The following is a 20,104-nucleotide window of genomic DNA, read 5'->3' as shown; positions in this document are numbered from 1 at the left end:
TACCTACAGAGCCCTCCCATGTGGTCGAGCCTGCTATTGTCTCCTAGTATCCTTCGGCTCTTTTTCCTTGATTTTGATAGTTAGTAGTCAACTACCCCGCCCCCCCATTTCTGGCGAGGTGCATGGCCACCCAGAATAAAGACTACATTTCCCAACCTCCCTTGCAACCATAGGATTCTGGCCAATGTGATAAAAGCACAAGTGCCCATTTTTTGAATTCTAGGTACTGTTCTTGAAGAGTCACATCCAGTGCAAATATTTAACAATGGATACGCCACATCTGGCCAGAGTGCTGGGGGAATGCCATGAAAAGTCCCAGCTGAGCCAGGGGATGAGTTGGGGGGACAGGGAGGTGGGCATGAGGGAGTCATCAGCTATTACCAGCTGGTGGAGAAGTATTTCAATAATTTTACTACTGACGGGGCGCCTGGGTGGCACAGCGGTTAAGCGTCTGCCTTCGGCTCAGGGCGTGATCCCGGCGTTATGGGATCGAGCCCCACATCAGGCTCCTCCGCTATGAGCCTGCTTCTTCCTCTCCCACTCCCCCTGCTTGTGTTCCCTCTCTCGCTGGCTGTCTCTATCTCTGTCGAATAAATAAAATCTTTAAAAAATAATAATAATAATTTTACTACTGAAAAAGCTCTACTGATTTGTACCAGTGAAATGCCAGTCCTGGCTACAAACTCCTTTCTTCTTCATGCTACCTGGATTGCAGACATGACGGCAGGAGCCCAAGAGTCCATCATGGACCCTGAGGTGGAAGCCCTCGTAAGGATGACAAAGCAGCAAGATAAGAGCCTGGCTGCTTGGTGATTACAGCTGCTCTATGCGGTCCACCTCCAAACTTTATTTATGTAAACACACCCATATCTTGTTTAAGCTTTCTTTGTCTCAAGTTTCTGTTACATTCTAGATCTCCTCAGTGATGCTCAAGCCCATACCTCATCTTTAGCTTCATGCTCATTTCCAATTTACCTTTTCCTTCTATCTCGGAGGAGGAAATGCCTTTTCTTCTCTGTAGGAGGCCAAACATTAGCTGCTAAGCCCTCCTATGCTTTTGCCGATCAGCTCCTGTGACCTCATTCTTGTTCCTCACCTGTGCCTTAGCAATTGTTCCATATTTTTAATGTCACCTCTCTAGCACTTTGCTCCATCAGGGTGCTTTCCTTTTTTCTATCTTCAGTCTCCCGCCTTGCCACTGACCCTTCATCCTCGGATTACAAGTACACCCAAGGCTCTCCCATCCAAAAGAAATCTTTTCTCGCTCCTGATTTTCACTTCAGCTCTGTGCTTTTTCTCACCTCCCCTCCGCTGCTCTTTGAAACAGTCGCCTACACTCACCATGTCCCGGGCTCTCCCTCCGGCCTAACTCTAACCCAGCCCAGCCCTCCACCGAATGGCTTTCTGAAATCAGATTGTAAATTCCTACTTGGAAAGTCCCCCCTCTCATTCCCTTCGGGCTCTGACACTGTTGGTCTGTTTCTCCTTCCTACAACTCCCCCCCCCTTGGCATCAGTGACACAGCACCACCCCTCAGGGATGCTGACCATTCAGTCCATGGTCCCCATGCCCACTTCTTTTTTTTTTTTTTTTTTGAGAGTTAATTTATTAGAGAGGGAGGGAGAGAGAGAGAGCACAAGCAGGGGGAGTGGCAGAGGGAGAGGGAGAGGGAGAAGCAGACTCCCCTCTGAGCAGGGAGCTCAATGTGTGGGACTCCATCCCAGGACCCTGGGATCATGACCTGAGCCGAAGGCAGACGCTTAACCGACTGAGCCATGCAGGTGTCCCCCCCCCCCAATGCCCACTTCTTCACATGGAGGAATCACTACTAGAATGTGACCTCCAAAGCCTCCTCAACTCAGTACTCCACCTGCTTTTGCCATCCGTCACAGCTGGGGTCCCCTGGGACACACTCTCTGACACGGAGATACGTGGGCCGAAGTTTACTGGGGCATGCTCTCAGGATCGCACTTCTGAGGCAGTAAGGCAGCAAGCTGGGGCAGAGGGGGAAATCGAAGGGCAGTGACTGCAACAGAGCCCTCAGCCTACCCCATATTGAATCGTCCTCAACTGAAGCAAGGGGAACGGCCCTTATACCTCAACGTAATACTGCCCCCGGGAGAGGGGTAACCTTGAGCCAGGAGTTCTGTTTGACCGAGGGCAAGTCCTGAAGAGGAGCTATTATGCACTGAATGTTTGTGTCTGCCCCACACGCACACACAAAATTCATATATTAAAATATTGAAGCCTAACCCTCCCCCCCAGTGTGGCTGTATTTGGATTTGGGGCCTCTGAGGAAGTAATTAAGATTAATGAGGTTGTAAGGGTGGGGCCCTGATCCTATAGGATTATTGTCCTTATAAGAGACACTGGAGAGCTTGCTCCTGCACCCCTCAGCCCCACTCTCCCCTGCACGCACTGAAGAAAGACCATGTGAGGAGACAGTGAGAAAGCAGGAGGAGAGCTCCCACCAGATGGGGTGCCTGGGTGGCTCAGTCGTTAAGCGTCTGCCTTCGGCTCAGGGCATGATCCCATCGTTCTGGAATGGAGCCCCGCATCAGGCTCCTCCGCTGGAAGCCTGCTTCTTCCTCTCCCACTCCCCCTGCTTGTGTTCCCTCTCTCGCTGGCTGTCTCTCTCTCTCTGCCAAAGAAATAAGTAAAATTAAAACAAAAAATAGAAATCATATTAGCAGAAACCTGGATTTTAGACTTCCAGCCTCCAGAACGGTGAGCAAATGAATGTCTGTTAAGACCCCCAGTCTGTGGCATCGTGTTACAGCAGCCTGAGCAGACTGAGGTGAGTGCGCGGCTGGGAGACCCCAGCAGGCAGCCCTCCAGGCAGCAGAGAGCTGACTTCCTTAGCCCTGAAAGGAAGATCTGGTTGTACACTGCACCACTATTCCATCCCTGCGTCTGATGTCTCCTCCTACGCTGACATTTCCTTTCAGAAGGCAAGGCCTTGCCCCACCCCATCTGTGCAATCTCATTCCCTCCACCTCCCTCCACCCCATGGTTCCAGCCACTGCCCCACTCTCATGGCGGCCTAAATAAGCCAGGCAGTTTCACAACTCTTTGGCCCTTCCCTACCTCAGATTGTTTGCCCTAGTGAACTTTCATTTAACCTTCATAACCCAGTTAAGATGATACTCGCAGAGGGAAGCCTTTCCTATGGTTTAGGAGACAGCCAAGATCCCCTTCCTCACTGCTCCCACTGTCCTTTGCTTGTCAAGTACCCGTCTTCGTGGTGGTTAAGCAGTGTCTTTATGGAGCACCTAGCGTTTACCAAGCACTGGACTAGGGGCTGAGGACACTGAATGGAAAGACCCAGGCTGAATGGAAAGGCCTCACAAGGGGCCCGATGTTATCTTACCCCCTCTGCGGAAGCCAGAGTCACATTGGGAACCTCGAGGCCTTGCCACCCTCTGGGCTGGGGCTGAGCACAGTCCCAGGCAGCCAGTCTATTCTGGAGGCTGGCGAGCCCCCAGGACAGGGCCAGGCCCCAGAACTCTGCCCACAGGTGTCCTCATGGTTCCCTGTGCCTGGCAGAGCCAATCAGATGCTCTCTTGGGGATCTCAGACAGGGCTGCTAAGAGCTGGTGCCGGTGAGTCAGCAGTGGGCAGCAGAGCCCACGAGGAGTGCTGAGTCACTGGAAGAAAAATCCGCACATCTGTGAGGTCACAGCCTTTGGAGAATCTGCTGAGAGCCGTGAACACTCGGCCAAAAAGCGCTCAGACACAACATTTTGCACTGTTTTCAGGAGGTTCTCAGACCTCTGCCATCCATCAGTGAATACAGAATGAGAACTTGAGTAAACCCAAAGAGAGGAAGTGACTTAGCCAGTCACACGGCCAGGAAATAACAGAACTGGGACCAGAACCAGCTCTCTGAAATTCCAGCCCTCTCGATTTACCAGCTTAATCTCTCCGTGCTGAGCACCCACCAAAGCCTCCCTTTTATTTCAAGGACCTGCTGCTTCCACCTCCAGGGACGCTCCCTGCCCCCACTAGCCTCAGGCATCCTTTCCCTCCTCCAGCTTCTAGCGCACCCTGGGCCCTTGCTCTGGGCCAGGCTTGGAGAGTGAACAACAGCAAGGATGAGATTAGACGGAGTAGTTTCTGAACCTGAAAGGGAAAGCAAGAACTGGGCTATTATCAAATTGACTACAAGAGCTTATCTTTAAAAAGTAAAGCTTCCTAGGGTGCCTGGGTGACTCAGTCGGCTGAGCTCCGGACTCTTGGTTTCGGCTCAGGTCATGATCTCAGGGTCATGGGATCGAGCCCCATGCTCAGTGCAAAGTAGCCTCTCTCTGCCCCTCCCCCTGAGCACTCTCTCTCTCTCCCCCCCCCTCAAATAAATACATAAATAAATCTAAAAAAAAAAAGTAATCTTCCTAAGGAACTTGGAATTTAGCAGGGGAGGGAGAGAAGAATCAAAAAGGCAAACTGACATTAGAGAGTAATAGCAGTAACAACAATAGCTGGCATTAATAGACCGCCTGTAATATCCCAGGCTCTCTACTGACCAGTCTATATCCGTGATCTCAAATCTTTAAATCAGAAATTAATTGTGCCCATTTCACAGATAGAGAAACTGAGTCTCGGGAGGCTGACTTGCCTAGGATATCCCTGATTCCGGCAGAACCAGGATTCAAGCCCAGGCCACACTGCCTCCGCGGAGAATGCCCAGAATTGCCCGGAGTGCCTTGGCTAGAGCGCTCATGTTCCCGTCCAGGGCCGGCAGACGCCAACTACAGAGATGCAGCAGGGCTGTCAGGGCCTGATGCCATCAAGCAACCACCCTTCCATGTTCAGGCGCCACACGCCCCGGGCAGACTTGGTAACCTGCCCGACCGGCCTGACGGCAGAGGAGAACGAGCTGCTCAGCCGGCGAGATGATCGCATTCAGGTAACACGGCGATTTCTCAAGGTGAAGACTGTTGGTCTGGTTTGTCGATCAGACGCATGAGTTTGTTCATGACCCTCATCAACTCTGGGCCCTGAAAATATTAAACTTCTCACTTGGCCAGGTGGACCAAGACCCTCGGACCACCGTAACGTCAAGACTGTGACACTGTGCAACCAGTTGGAGAAAGCCGTGCCCACAGAAGGAATCCTTGTGACTCTGGGAGGCGTAAGCCTGTTTCAAGGTCAAATTTGCCTTTTCAAGCACAAATTCAACTGTATGACAGCACAGATGTCTTTCTGTCCTCGAAGTTGGCAATCTGGGTAGAGATTCAGATGGGTGAACACCCCCCTTTTCTGAGAGGAGACAGGGCTGGCAATTTCTGAGCAATCTCTTCTCCCCTCGTCTCCACGGAGGATCACAAAGGTATGCTTGGTAATGACACTTTTAAATTTGAGACCCGAGGGACGCCTGGCTGGCTCAGTCAGTTCAGCATCTGCCTTCGGCTCAGGTCATGATCCCACCCCGAGCCCCACATCAAGCATCCTGTTCAGTGGGGAGTCTGCTTCTCCCTCTGCCTGCTGCTCCCTCTGCTTGTGCGCGCTCTCTCTCTCTCTCTGACAAATAAATAAATAAATAAAATCTTAAATAAAATTGTAAATAAATAAATAAATTTGAGACCAGAATCCTTCACCAAGGGGACCCCCGTGCAGTGCCTGACTCCTTCAGAGGCTCTCCAAGGTCAGTTCTGATAAAGTTACTTCGTATATATTGCAACCCACAAAAGGGAGGCCTAAGTCACAAATTGAAACCTAAATCAGCCTGCCCTTATGGGAAACACCTGTGGGGGAAACATACACCAGTCGTGGGCCTCCAGCTCCGCTTTAGCTAGCTTTCTGTATCCTAGGAAACAGGATCTGCCAGCTTTAGAAAGAAATCCCAACCTCCCAGCCAATCATGCCCTGTTTCCTCTTTGTCCCTTTTAAGTCTAGAAAACCAGCTCTTCTCCCAAATCCCTCCGGAAGGGAGTTCCGCTGCTTGCGAGGCACTGTTGCTGCCCAATCCCTGCACTGTTTTCTCTTGAATAAAGGACATCGGACTCATTATTAAATTGTTTCAGTTTTGTCATTGACAGTTCTCAGCAGGCCCCCACCCCAGCCTTTGAGGGGGGTCTAGCCCCTCCCTGGAGCTGGGAGCAGGACTTGAACAGGGAGGGCTTCCCCTTCAAAGCCTTGTCACACAAAACTAGAGCAACAGTAGAAAGGTTCGTGGTGGCTGGGGGAAGTGGGGGGTGGGGGATGAAAGGTGGAACACAGAGGCTTTTGAGGGCAGTAAACCTATTCTGTAAGATACTGTAATGGTGGATATGTGACATTCTGCATTTGTTAAAAGGGCACCGCAGAGAGTGAACCCTGATGTAAACTGCGGACTTTAGTTAATAATAGTGTATCAATATCTGTTCATTCATTGTAACGAAGGTACCACAGGAATGCAGGACAGTAATAGTGGGGAAAGTGGGAGGGGAGGGAAGGGGCATATGGGAACTCTATTATGGGCTCGAGTTTCTAGAAACTCCACTGCTCTAGAAAATGAAGTCTATTAATTTAGTTTTTAAGACTTTTTAATGTGCTTTTTAAAAAGATTTTTTTTTTTATTTGAGAGAGAGGTGAGCGAGCAAGAGAGAGAGAGAGAGTATGAGCAGGGGAGAAGCAGAGGGAGAGGGAGAAGCAGAGTCCCCGCTGAGCAGGGAGCCTGACGAAGGGCTTGATCCTGATTTGCCCCCAAAGAAAATTAAAGGCTCACGGTCCTGCAGATGCACTGGGATCGCCAATGGTTCCGGTGGCACTAAAGCAATGTCGAAATCAGTAATGATATAAGTGGAAAATCGAAGTACAGAGAAGTTGTTTAATAGGCTCCATTTGTGTAAAGAAAAGACAGTTTGTCCGCATTTTTCATATTTACATAGAATATCTCTGGAGGAATTCAGGGCAAGTGGAGTGGAAATTTTTTACTAAACCTCCTTTAGAATTCATTGAGAAACCACATAAACGCATTTCCTATTTTTAAAAAAAATAGGTGTTTGTTTGTTTTTTTTTAAGTATACTTCACACCCAACATGGTGCTTGAACTCACAACCCGGAGATCAACAGTCCCACGCTCTACTGACTGAGCCCGCCAGGTGCTCGGGTCCATCTTAAAAAAACAAAGATCAGAGCGCCTGGGTGGCTCAGTTGGCTGAGGGTCGCACTAGAGATTTTGGCTGGGGTCATGGTCCCATGGGTTGTGAGATGGAGCCCATTTGGGGTCTTGAGATTCTCTCCCTCTGCCCCTTCCCCCCAAAATAAATGAATAAATATTCTTAAAACATAAAGAAAGAAGATGAAAACTATTATAAAAAGTGGTCAATGTCATTAGTGATCAGAAAAGAAGCTCAACATCATGAGTCGTCAGGGAAACGGAAATCAAAACCACACTGCGATGCCCCCACACACTCATTAGGAGGGTTGTATTACCAAAAAGATAGATAGTAACCAGTGTTGGGGAGGATGTGGGGAAATCGGAGCCCTCTTACTCTGCTGGTGGGAATGTGAAGTGGTGCAGCCGCGGCGGAAGACAGGCTGGCAGGTCCTCCAAATTTTAAACAGTTACTATGTGATCCTAGGGATACACCTGCAGGAACTGAAAACATAGGTCCACCCAAAAATGTGCACGCATGTGTTCGTCGCAGCGTTATTCATAATAGCCCCAAAGAGGGAACGACGCCAATGCCACTGCCTGCTGGATGGGTGAACACCTTGTGGTACGTCCATACAGCATGCTGTGACTCAACGATAAGAAGGAAGGAACCACGGACACGGGCTACAACATGGATGAGCTTCGAAAACATCAGGCCAAGTGAAAGCAGCCAGTCGAAAAAGGCCAGTCCTAAAACCATACGTATTATATGGCTCCCTTTGCAGGAAATGTCCAGAGTAAGCAAATCCACAGAGGTCGGTGATAGCCAGAGACTGAAGAGGATGGGAGAATTGGGGATGAGAGCTAAGGAGAGCAGGCTCTCTTTGGCAAGTAACGATGTCCTGAAACTGCTCTAGAGCTGGTGACGGTGACGATGGTTGTGCAGCTCTGTGTCTATACTACCAGCCGGTGAATTATATGATACACCAGATATTGTATACCATACACGTTATGTACCATAACATGTAAATTATATGGTAGGTGAATTATATCTTCAAGCTGTTTTGTAAAAATATCTTTTAATTGTTTAAGAAAATATTTTCCTTTAAAAGGAAAAAAAAAAAAAAAGCCTAAACAATCTTGGCTCTAAAATGTCCAGGAGAAGAGACACCAAGGTCCAAGTCCCAGCTCCATCACTTGCTCTCCCAACCGTGAGAGCCTGGACAAGCCTCAGTGTCCTCATCCAGAAAATGGGGAGAATGGATGCAGCCGCATGCCAGGACTGCTGTGAGAATGGGATGAGAGGGGGCACGTGAAGCATCCCACACAGGCCTGGCCCGCGTCAGCACTGCGCAGACAGAGCGAGGAGCAGGGGGATGTTACACGTGGGGGATGGTGTGGGGTTTTGCTTCCTTATTACTTACTAAGAGCGAGAGGAGGAGGCTTCCTCAAGTGAACGAAGAAAGTGGGGAAACTGCCCCAGAGCCTGCATGTTGTCCCCCACCCCTTCCCGCACAGATGGGCCAATATCTGCCCCCACGGTTTTGGATCCTCCCAGTACTTAAAGCAACAATCCCCCCAGATGTACTGACCCCACAGCCCCATCACCATGGTCACCACCACCTCACCCCACCCCTGCCCGTGCTGGTGGCAGGGCTAGGGGTCTGCAGTTGCTGGAGTGGCTGGGGATGTCAATGCCAAGGGAAGGAGAAGTCCCCAGCCCACTGCCACCAACCCTGCCCTGCCAGCTGCTGCTCAGCAGGCTTTCTCACTTCCTCTGCTCTGTCTACACACTGCAGGTGCTCCCGCAGCTCCCCCATCCCCCATCCCAGTCAGCCCAGCAGGGGGTAAGAGAGCCTCTGACTACAGCCAGATTCAAGATGGTGGGAGCCTACCCCCTGCTTCCCCAAGGGGCTTTTCCTGGTCTAGAAGGCTGTGGCCCAGAGAAAGCCCCCTGGTAGGGCTCAGGAGACCTGGTTCCTGCTTCCTGCCCATCACAACTGAGCTGCAGGGCCTTGCCTCCCTGGCTGTGCTGTCGCCATCACCGATGGGACGGAGGGATGGTGAGAGGCTGGGGTACAGGCCGTCCAGGCCCCATCCAGGTCTGGACCCCTGCGGTGACACAGTGGCTCAGAAGACCAGTGCTCCCCCAGTAGTCGGAGACCCCCAGGAGGCTGGACATTCGCATGGACTCTGTCTGACCCTGGAAGGAGGGAGAGGAGGGCCTGTGACCCTATCGCGTGCAGGGCTCTGTGCCCTCTGCACACTCCGTCTCACAGAAACTTCCGTGGCCTACAAGCCCATGTGGCTAGGAGGTCAGGATCCTCCAGGCCCTGAGGTTGGATGGCCTGGGCTCAATCCCAACTCCACCATGAACTAGCGGATGACCCGGGCAAGACATTGAGCTCACTGTGTTCCACTTCCTCATTTGTAAAATAGAGTTAATAGTAGTGCCTTCCTTACAGAGACGTGAGGATCAAATGAGTAAATACATGTAATGTGGTTAGAGCAGTGACTGGCACCTGCTAAATGCTCATTAAGATTGACGGCTATTATTATTCCCATTTTATTTTTTTTTAAGATTTGTTTATTTATTTGAGAGAGAGAGAGAGCAGGGGGATGGAAGGAAGGAGGAGAGGGAGAGAGAACACCAAGCCGACTCGCCACTGAGCCCAGACCCTGACCTGAGGCTCCATCTCACGACCCTGAGATCATGACCCAAGCCGAAATCAAGAGTCAGGGGCTTAATTGACTGAGCCACCCAGGCGCCCCTATTCTCATTTTAGAAGGAAACTGGGGCACCGAAAATGTGGGTGACTCGTCCAAGGACACAGTTGGGAAATGGTGGGGCCAGCCTTTCAGCCCAGGTCTGTCTGACTCTCAAGCCCATGTCCTGTCCACCACCCAGTGCTGGGCTCCCTAGAACAAATCCTGAAATGAGCAAAGCAGAGGGTGCTGATGGCGTCAGGAATGGCACTAAAAACCTTATAAATTGGACCATTCAGATCATAATTGAGCAATATTACTGATTAAGGAAATGCCCTTGAGTGGTAAGCTAGGGCTGTGGGAAGCTCAAAGAGTACCAGGTGGGGGGCGCCTGGGTAGCGCAGTCGTTAAAGCGTCTGCCTTCGGCTCAGGGCGTGATCCCAGCGTTCCGGGATCGAGTCCCACATCGGGCTCCTCCGCTGGGAGCCTGCTTCTTCCTCTCCCACTCCCCTGCTGTGTTCCCTCTCTCGCTGGCTGTCTGTCTGGCTTTCTTTCCTGATTACCAAAGCAGTATATGTGCAGTCGATAATTGAGAAAATGTGGAAAAGCACAAAGAAGGAAGTAAAAATCCTTTTCTTCTAAGGCTTCATAAAAACCTCATCTGAGAACTATAGAAAGGCAAGGGACCTTCACTCGCTTTAGGCAAGGCCTCACTTACAGGGCCTGGAAAGATCAGTGCCTACCCTCCTGGGACAAATGCAGCCCCTCCACGGCCCTCTTCACACCCACCCTGGGCTTCCTGGGCCTCCAGGCCCCCACAGGGAGTCACAGCCTTGGGAAACTTCACTGTAAGCCTCAGCCTGCAGCTGTCTGGGTCACATGCTTGGGTAGGACGTCTGGCCACAGGGCTCAGCCCTCCATAAAACTGTCTGCATCTGGGCTGCTGAGGAGGCCTGGGGTCATACTAAGCCACAGATCTTGGTCTAGTGTCACCACTTCCAGAAAATGAGAGACAATCAAAACTACCTTTCCCTTGGGTTTCTGGCCTCTGACCATCAGCAAGAGGCTCAGCAGACCCTTGTGTGTGTGGCAGGCACAAGGCAGGCTGAGGAGACCCTGCCCTGAGACACCAAAACCAGTTAAAATAGAATTTACAATTCCTCAGAGAGCCCCCTAGGGCAATGGTCTTCTTGTACAGAAGGGGAAACTGAGGCCCAGAGGAACGAGTGATTCCTCCAAGGTCATCCAGTAAGGGGCTCTACAGCTATGGCAGAACCCCAGTTTCCTGACTCCCCGAACAATTCTTTTTCCAGTGCTTTGGACTTTGCCCTAGGTCTAATCTGCTAACAAAAAATCAATTTGGGATTTTATTTAATCTCGAGAGCCTAAGGAATCTTGCCTAAGGAAAGAGGAGTGATTACCAAGCTTGGGTCTGGAAGTTTACAGATATCAGGCCTCACAGCAAGGTGGGAAGCTGCCGTGTGCCTCGGCCGGTCACAGCTGGTATTTCTGGAAAAGGCTTTGAGTGGGTGGATCAGGACCCACAGGTGTGCTGGGGGATGGGTGCCCCATGAGTCAGCTGATCTGGCATTACTCCCTCAATTTCCCTTCCTCATTCAGGATGACGCTGGAGTCTAGCCTTCTGTGGGCCTTCAAAGGTGAGCTGTGGGTGGGTCCTACCACCTACAGTGGATGTATCGAGGTATCATCCTGACCAGGATACATTTTGTTTTTAAGGAGGCTGAAGTTTATTGAATACACTGCAAGGGAGTGGCGGGCAGGACAACAGAGGCGAGGCTATCTGTCTGACCAGGACACTTGTGAAAGCGATCGGGAATATCTGGTCACCCCACCCAACTAGGGTCCCCAGTTTTATCGTGGGTTAGAGGGTCAGTCAACATGGGGGTTAGGGACCCATTGGGCAGGGGGTCCCACACCTGATAGGAAAGAGAAACTGAAGTCCCTCTCCTGGGAAAACTCCATCCCAGCAGGGAGTAGCACACAGTCGTGTGACCTAGGAAAGTAAAACAGAAACCATCGGAGCTGAAAGGGCCCTTTGCGATCTCGAGACCAATCTAGATTATTGCCTCTCTTGTACCAATGGGGAACCAGTCACTTGGAGAGGTTGAGAGCCTTGCCCAAGGTCACACCCCAGAAGATAAGGGATTCAGACCTAGAATCTCAGTTCTCAGGCCGGCGTGCACTATGCCATTCAGGCTCCTGTACCTGAATTTCCCCACTGCTGCAACACACACATACACACACACACACACACACACACACACACACACACACACCCCTATCTGGAAGCTTGCCAAAACTCTTGCTAGCACTGGGTTTCGAAAACTGTTCCTTACCCTGGACAGTATGTGCCTCTGTGTGTGTGTTGGCGGGGGAGAGGGGGCTTCCTAGTCCTGCAGCCCCCATGGGCAGCCAGGCTTTGCACATAGTAGGGCTTTGGATACCTTGTGGGTCTACAGTCTCCCCATTAGAACCTCAGGAGCATGCCTTCAGAGGTCAGCCTGGCACAGAGCAGGGCCTAAAGAGGGGAAACTGAGGCCAGAGGTGCTTCTGTGGGGGAGGAACAGGTTGAACAGGGCTGAGATCCTGGGGCCTGTTGACAGCTCTTTCCTTTCTGCCTGTCCCCTGCCTTATAAATTGGACCATTCAGATCATAATTGAGCAATATTACTGATTAAGGAAATGCCCTTGAGTGGTAAGCTAGGGCTGTGGGAAGCTCAAAGAGTACCAGGTGCGACGGCCAAGCTGGGGTCCTGAGTCACCGGTCCTGAGCACCTTGAACCTTTGAGACCCCAAGCCTTGAAGGTACAAAGCAGGGTTAGTCCGAGGCTGAGTCTGACAGCGGAGTCTCTCAGGAAGCCAGCATGCCGGCCCTTCCAAAGCCCACCTCCCTTGGTCCCAGCTTTACAGCTCCCTGACAGTGAGGCAAGGCTGGGCCAACTTGACAAATGATCCCCAGAGAGGTTAAGTGACTTGTCAAGTGTCAAGGTCACACAGCGCTTAGTGGTGGGATCAGGCCTTCAGTCCCTAGACCTCTGCTCCTTGTACCAGGCCTGGGACCGGTCACCTTTCCAAAGAAGCGTGCCAGGCTCTGTTACCTGGAGGGAGCCTGCTATTTCCTGAACTCAACCACGGCTCACCACCTTCACGGTACCACCCTAATCCAGGCCGCCTTGCACTCACTCACGGGATGGTTTCTGTGGCCTTGGGGGTCTCCCAGTTCCCTCCCTTGTCCCCCTGCTCTCCATCATCCATGCCAGGAATGTGGGTACATCTGTGTAGATGTCACGAAAGTGACAGCATCTTAAAGCATTTGTGCCCCGATCCTGGCAAACGCAAGGGCATCCACTCGGCTGGGATCCATGTGTCTTGCTCTCTCAAGTCCCAATTCCTGGACACCCTTCTCCCACTCCTCACCCCACACCCGACCGAGTCTTCTGTGGAGCACTGCCCTGTGGAGTCCACTGTGGAGCTCCGAAGCGAAGAGGCAGTCATGGGCATGCACCTTATTTGAATTTAAAAAGGGAAGTCTATTTGAGCTTTAAACATTCCAAGGACCAGGAGTTGGGGCCAATCTGGTACTTGTTCAGAAGGAAGATCATTTTGATCCAAAAGTTACATTTAGGGGTGGAAAGTTTTAGTAAGGATAAATTATATGAAGAAATTCAAATTCTCCCCTGAATTCACACGTAAGTCATAAATGTTTAGGAGTTAGTTACAACAGCAGTTTTTTACATTTCCAGAGATTATTTATTTATTTCTTTATTTTTAAAGATTTTATTTATCTATCTGGGAGAATGAAAGCCCAAGCAGGGGGAGCAGCAGGCAGGGGGAGAAGCAGGCTCCCCACTGAGCGGGGAGCCTGAAGCAGTGCTCGATCCCAGAACCCTGGGATCCTGACCTGAGCTGAAGGCAGACGCTTCACTGACTGAGCCACCCAGGTGCCCCTGAAAAGATATTTTAAAAACATCTACAATATATAGCAAGTGACAAAATGCATCACTTGCAAGTTTAAATTTTTTTTAATTTATGGTATAAAAACTTTCAAAGTGTTTTGTGTGTGTGTGTTAAGCTCTACGCCCAACATGGGGCTTGAACCCACAACCCTGAGATTAAGAGTTGCATGTGCTTCTGACTGAGCCAGCCAGGCACATCCTTCAAATGTGTTTTAAAGAGTGCCTGTTAGGAAAAAGGGTGATCATCGTCTTGTTAAAGCAATCTTTTAAAACATCCATCCGATCGTACTGTCCGTCTATCTGCTCAAAATTCTCCAGTGGTTGGGGACGCCTGGTGGCTCAGTCATTAAGCGTCTGCCTTCAGCTCAGGGCATGATCCCAAGGTCCTGGGATCGAGCCCCTGCTCTGCTGGGAAGCCTGCTTCTTCCTCTCCCACTCCCCCTGCTTGTGTTCCCTCTCTCGCTGGCTGTCTCTCTCTCTCTGTCAAATAAATAAATAAAATCTTAAAAAAAAAAATTCTCCAGTGGTTTTTTGTTGCTGTTCTTCCTCCAATACACCCAGCTTATTCCCATCTGGGAGGGGGTTGCCCTTTGTCCTCCTCTCTGCCTAGAGCATTCCTCCCCCAGACGCTCATGCTGGAGTTTGCTCATTGACCACCCCAACCAAAATGGCTTCCACACTCACCCTGTCACCTGTTGGCACTTTTCTCTTGGCCTTACCTTTGGAGTTGTAGCCTATGTTTACTTTCCACCAGCGTATTTGTATGTAAGTGTCAGAGAGGCAGAGACAATCTTGCCAGATCTCCAGCCACTGAGTCAGGGCCTGGCACATAGTAGGTGCTCTGGAAACATTCTCCAGAAGCAGAGGCGAAGCAGTGATGGTTTGGATCCGGTTGGGGCCACAGACAAGCATTATTTGAAGGATGATAAGCGAGTGAATAAATGAAGGAGAAAAGAATGTGAGTCCATGACCCGGAATGTCTGCACGCTGTCCCGAGTCTGACAAACTGCTTACCCGCCCTTCACGACCCAGCTCCAGCATTACCCAGTTTTCTGAGACCTTCCTCACTTCCACCGGAGAGCACACTCCCCATATATGTGGCACTCCTCGGTTGGGCTCCAGTGCCTACACCTGCCGCCTCCCCCTCCGGCCTGGGAGCCCGGGCATGCCTGGATCGCGAGCTCCCAGAGCATGGGAATCCTCAGTAAGTGCTTCGTGGACAGATGGGTGGCGGCGAGAAAGGAGGGACCCATTATGCCACCCTGTCGCTCACTCAACCAACACGTTGAGCGCCTACTATGTGCCAGGCACTAAGCCCCAAATCTCAGCCCCCATGATGTGGGAACAATCCATACCCCTTATATTTTCATTTCTTTACCCATTTATTTACACATCTTGTCAATGAAAAATGTCGTCTTTAAATGATTCTCTCAAGCATAGTCAGTTGGGAGAATTTTGTGGAGAACCGGGAAGAAAAATGTAAGGAGGACAAATACATTTCTACAACCCTCTGCCCCGTCGGCCCACAGCCAGCTCCAGGCAACTTGACCTCTCACCTTTCCCTGGTCACCAGGTGAGCACTGTCACCTCTGGATTTTTAACAGGATAGAACAGGGGCCTTTGCGGATGGGGCTCTAGAAGGACAGAGGTGAGGTGGGATAGTTTGCATCAAGTTTGGGTAGCAGATACGTTACATTCCCTGGAAGGCCAGGGGGGTGGTTGACTCCCTAGGAAGCCAGGCCTTGCCCAGCGACGACGTTCTGGAAGGACTTGGGGGTGGGTCCTGAGGCCGCCAGAAGGAAGCCAGTCTCTGCCCAGGGCTGTGCTTCCTTCAGCAATAATCCTCATTGTTCTCTCCCGATCTCTGAAACACTTTATCTGGGTTTAGGGACGACAAGACTCACTGAAAGATAAGGGAGGCCTTCTTCCTGGGCTGGGAAGCAGCCGTGGGCTGGTGTTAACACAGATTAAATGATTCCCTCCACCGCCTTTGCTAAGGCTCCGCCATCATGCACACTACAGGCGAGCGCTGGATGTCAGAAGGGCGGTATGGGGGAGCCCCGCCTTCAAGAGATTCTCACCGAAGTCCCATGCGGACCAAGAGATGACCTTCTCATGCATTGTCTCCACCCTGCCCACCTCCCACCCCATCTCTGGGGACTCCCTACATCTCAGAGGCCACAGTCATCTTCACTGTCACCTCTGTAGCCACCACAAATGGCTTCACATAGGCCATCCCATCTCCTACTACCAAGACCATATAGTCGAAATCTGTCATCTTTTTTTTTTTTTTAAAGATTTCACTTATTTATTTGAGAGAGATAGCAAGAGAGTATGAGCAGAGGGAAGAGGGGCAGAGGGGGAGGGAGAAGCAGATCCCTGCTGAGCAGGGAGCCCCACAGGACCCTGGGATCATGATCTGAGCCGAAGGCAGACGCTTCACCGACTGAGCCACCCAGGCGCCCCTCATTTTTTTTCTTTGTTTGTTTGTTTAAACAGACATTAGGGAACAATTTTATTAGTCGTCATCCACGCTCATGGCACAATCCTCACTGCAGGCTTTACAGTTGTGAAAACTGGAAGCTCTGTGAGAACAGAGCTGGGTCTGCTGTGACTGTCACTGAATTCCAAGGGCTCAGAACCGTGTCTGACGTGAAGGAGCTCAAGATTTTTTGTTGACTAAATGAGTCTTGGAGAAATGGAAAAGATTTGCCGGGCCAGAGAGCTAGGGGCAGACGGGGCTGAACCCAGGTCTCCAGGCTGATTGTACAGAGCTGGGTCCATCATACCTCACACCACCACGCTCTGCTGCTACTTTATGGCTCAGTAATTCTTGCTGTCTCTCTACTGCCCACAGGACCAGGGCCAAACCGTCTCCCTGGCAGTCAACACTCAATTCTTCTCCCCTTGTCCCTCACTGCTCTCCAGAGTGCCCCCTTCACTTTCAGCCCCTGTGCCCACAACCTGCAATGCCCACCTTTCCCACTCACTCCCCGTCCAAGCCCTCCATCCAGCCAAGGGGATGCCCTTACACCTATCATGCCATGCCGCCATCTTGTCTCTGCTAGTGCCATTTCTTTTACCCAGAATGCCTTTCCTCCCCTCTGCTCTCCTGACTCCTGCTCAGTCTGTGAAGCCAGTTCATGTCCCACTTCTTCCAGGAAACGTCCTATCATCATCCTACCCCCCTGGGCTCCCACCAGCATGCCTGAGGGCTGCACCTTTCAGAGGGCTACACTTCACGTGGCCCTAATTCTCCATACACCCTCCTGTTCTATGCTGAGCATTGTTTTGGATAAAGTAGATACACGGTTCAATAAGAGAGACAGAATCCCTGCCCTCAAGAGGTTATAGTCTGATGGGGTGACTCACAAGAGAAGGGACAAAGGTCATAGAATGCGTGGTCAGATTTAAAGGGAGGGGCTGCCCTGGAAACACGTGGGAGCCACCCAATCTGACGTTGGACAGTCCTAGAAGGGATCTGGGAGAAGGTAGATCTAAGCTGGGACCCAAGGATAAGTAAGAGCCTGGAAAAGAGGGCAGAGCATGGGAGCCTTCCAAGCCAAGGTTCCAGGAAGCCCAGGCATCCGTCTGGTGGAGGAGGGCTGGATCCCGCAGAGCTCTGCAAGCTGAAGCAGTCTGCACTTGATGGAAAGGGCCGCGGGAAGCCTGTGAGAGTCCCACCCTGCTTCCCTCAACGTGTCACTCTACAGAGCAGAGAACTGGGGCTTCGGCCCCTCCCCTCCATGGCATTTCTCAGCGTGCATCAGGGCAGGCATCCAGGAGGAGGCCTCCATCAACCCTCGTGGAATATGTGACTAAATGATGGGCTAATGAATGAATGCATGCATGCCTGAACGAGTGAATGAACCCAGGGGTTCTGGGGCTGTTTCCCTGAATCTTCAGTAAGAACCTTGTGGTCTCTGGGCAGGCCAGGGAGGAAGAAGGTCACATGCAGCTTCTCTAGACTGATTTGCAAGAAAGGGAAAGACAAAACCTCCTGGGAGCCGACAAGCCCCTGCTCTTTCTCCCGGGAGAGGAAGGTCTCCAGGAGAACAATCGCTAGGGAAGGCACCAGGACACAGCCTTCACAAAGCAGGGGAGCCTCTCCAGCCAGATCCCTGGGGGAAACTTGGAGGAAAAGGTTTGGTGCTGTCCCAGAGAATAACAATTTCCAAGGTCAAGTGCTTTATCTTTCCAGCTACACGGGATGGAAGACAGGAACTAGAGGAAGAATATAGAGGCCCAGCGAGGTCAAGCGACTTCCCAAGGTCACACAGCCACTCACAGGGTCAGTCACGATCTGAACCCACAGTACCCGCTCTGTCCACTAAACCACAGGGAGGGAGGACAGAGGTGGGGAAAACGGAGTTTGCAGGGCAAGGATTCAGAAAAGGAAATGGTCTTACTCGAAAATGAAATAGAAAATTGCCTCTTGAGGTGGGCCCATGCATGGCTGGTGTCGCGGAGACAGGCCCACCCTTTCAGAGAGCACGTTGGCAATGAGCGCCGAGGACTTAAAGAGTGTTCCTTCCCTGTAGCCCACGAATTCAACTGCCGCGAATTGACCCGAAGCTCAGAGGCAGAAAAGCATGGTGACAAAGAAGCTCATTACAGTGTCAGTCATGACAGCTGAAGGTCCGAGATGAGCCCAACCTCTGACGGGAAGGAAAGGATTAAGAAAATCAGGACAGTTCTAGAATATTGCACCGGCGCTAACTGGGGCCTGGAGGAGGCCTTTGCATTGTGGGCCACATGCTTGCATTAAAATGCAAGAAGGAGACGAAACAGGATGTGAAATTTTTAATGCCAAGTGACAACAGATACCCTAAAAAAGACACAGGAAAAAAAAAACAGAAGCAAATGAGCTAACGTGGTCCTGCAACAGTCTTTGTGGGATAGAACCAAGGGGAACTTGGGTTCTTTATTCTGCTTTTCTGAGTTTTCTCTAATAACTTTGTATTCCTTGTAATTTTTTTTAAAAAAGGAAAATATTTTAGACATGTTTCTGATTCTAAAATTATACATTCTGTTGGTAAAATTTTTTTAACAATATATATGTATGAAAGTACAAAGGAAATCTAGAATTCTACTGCTCAGAGCTAACTCCTGTTAATATCCTTAGTCACCTACACACACACGGATACAAACACACGCATACTCATACATACACATACCTACACACACGTCCACACGCGCAGACACACACGTATATATTCATACATGTACATATGTACACAATTATACATACGCATACATACATGAATTCACACGTATTTACTTTTATGCAAAAATGGAACGATAGCCACACACCATTTGAAGCTTGGTTTTTCATGTAACATACCCATTTCTCCAAATCAACGTCCACAGATCAGACTCACCCTTTTATTCAACTTTTTTTCAACTTTTTTTTTAAGCAGACTCCATGCCTATACTGGGGCTCGAACTCACGATCCCAAGATCAAGAGTCACTTGCTCTACCGACTGAACCAGCCAGGCACCCCCAGACTCATCCTTTTTGATGACTGTTGAATGTTGCACAGTGGGATGCAGAATAATTTATTTTTGCCACAAATCCTTTATTTCTGGATCATGCTGTTTCCAATTATTTTAATCACAACAAATAACATATTTTACATATATCTTTGCACATGGATTTTTCCTAGAAGTGGACTTGCTAGGGCACACAGAATGTATTTTTTAATTTTTTTTTTAAAGATTTTATTTATTCATGTGACAGAGAGAGAGACAGCTAGCGAGAGAGGGAGCACAAGCAGGGGGAGTGGGAGAGGAAGAAGCAGGCTCATAGCAGAGGAGGCTGATTTGGGGCTCGATCCCATAATGCCAGGATCACGCCCTGAGCCGAAGGCAGACGCTTAACAACTGCGCTACCCAGGCGCCACTTAATGTTTTTAATCTGTATTGCCAAAACCCCTCTAGAAGATTGCATGGGTAGGATTTTAAGGGGAGTGCCCACTTCTCCCCGTTCACCTTCGCCATGGTGTGCGTGGAAAGACGTCCCTTGTTGGTTGGTTCGTCTCTTCATCTTGCTGGGACTCCTCGTCACACGTTCATGCATCCTTTGGATTTCTTTTGTGAATTGCCTACTATGTACATCTCTTGATTCTTATTTCTTCATTAGAGCTTTATTGCCTTCATAATTGGAATAGTAATATAAATCTTAATTAAAAAGAAGAAGGAAAACATACCCATCTTTACCCTGCAATCTCTGAATCCGGAGACAGAGAATTTTGCAAAAAGGGAAACACCGGAAATTTGCAGAAAAGGTGATCTGAGTGACAGAGCCCTGGAGTGGGCAGCAAGAGTTCCCACCCCACTTCTG

Source organism: Ursus arctos, unplaced genomic scaffold, assembly GCF_023065955.2.
Source record: "Ursus arctos isolate Adak ecotype North America unplaced genomic scaffold, UrsArc2.0 scaffold_7, whole genome shotgun sequence".
Classification (NCBI taxonomy): domain Eukaryota; kingdom Metazoa; phylum Chordata; class Mammalia; order Carnivora; family Ursidae; genus Ursus; species Ursus arctos.
The sequence above is the reverse complement of the archived record's forward strand: the minus strand, read 5'-3'. Positions refer to the sequence as shown.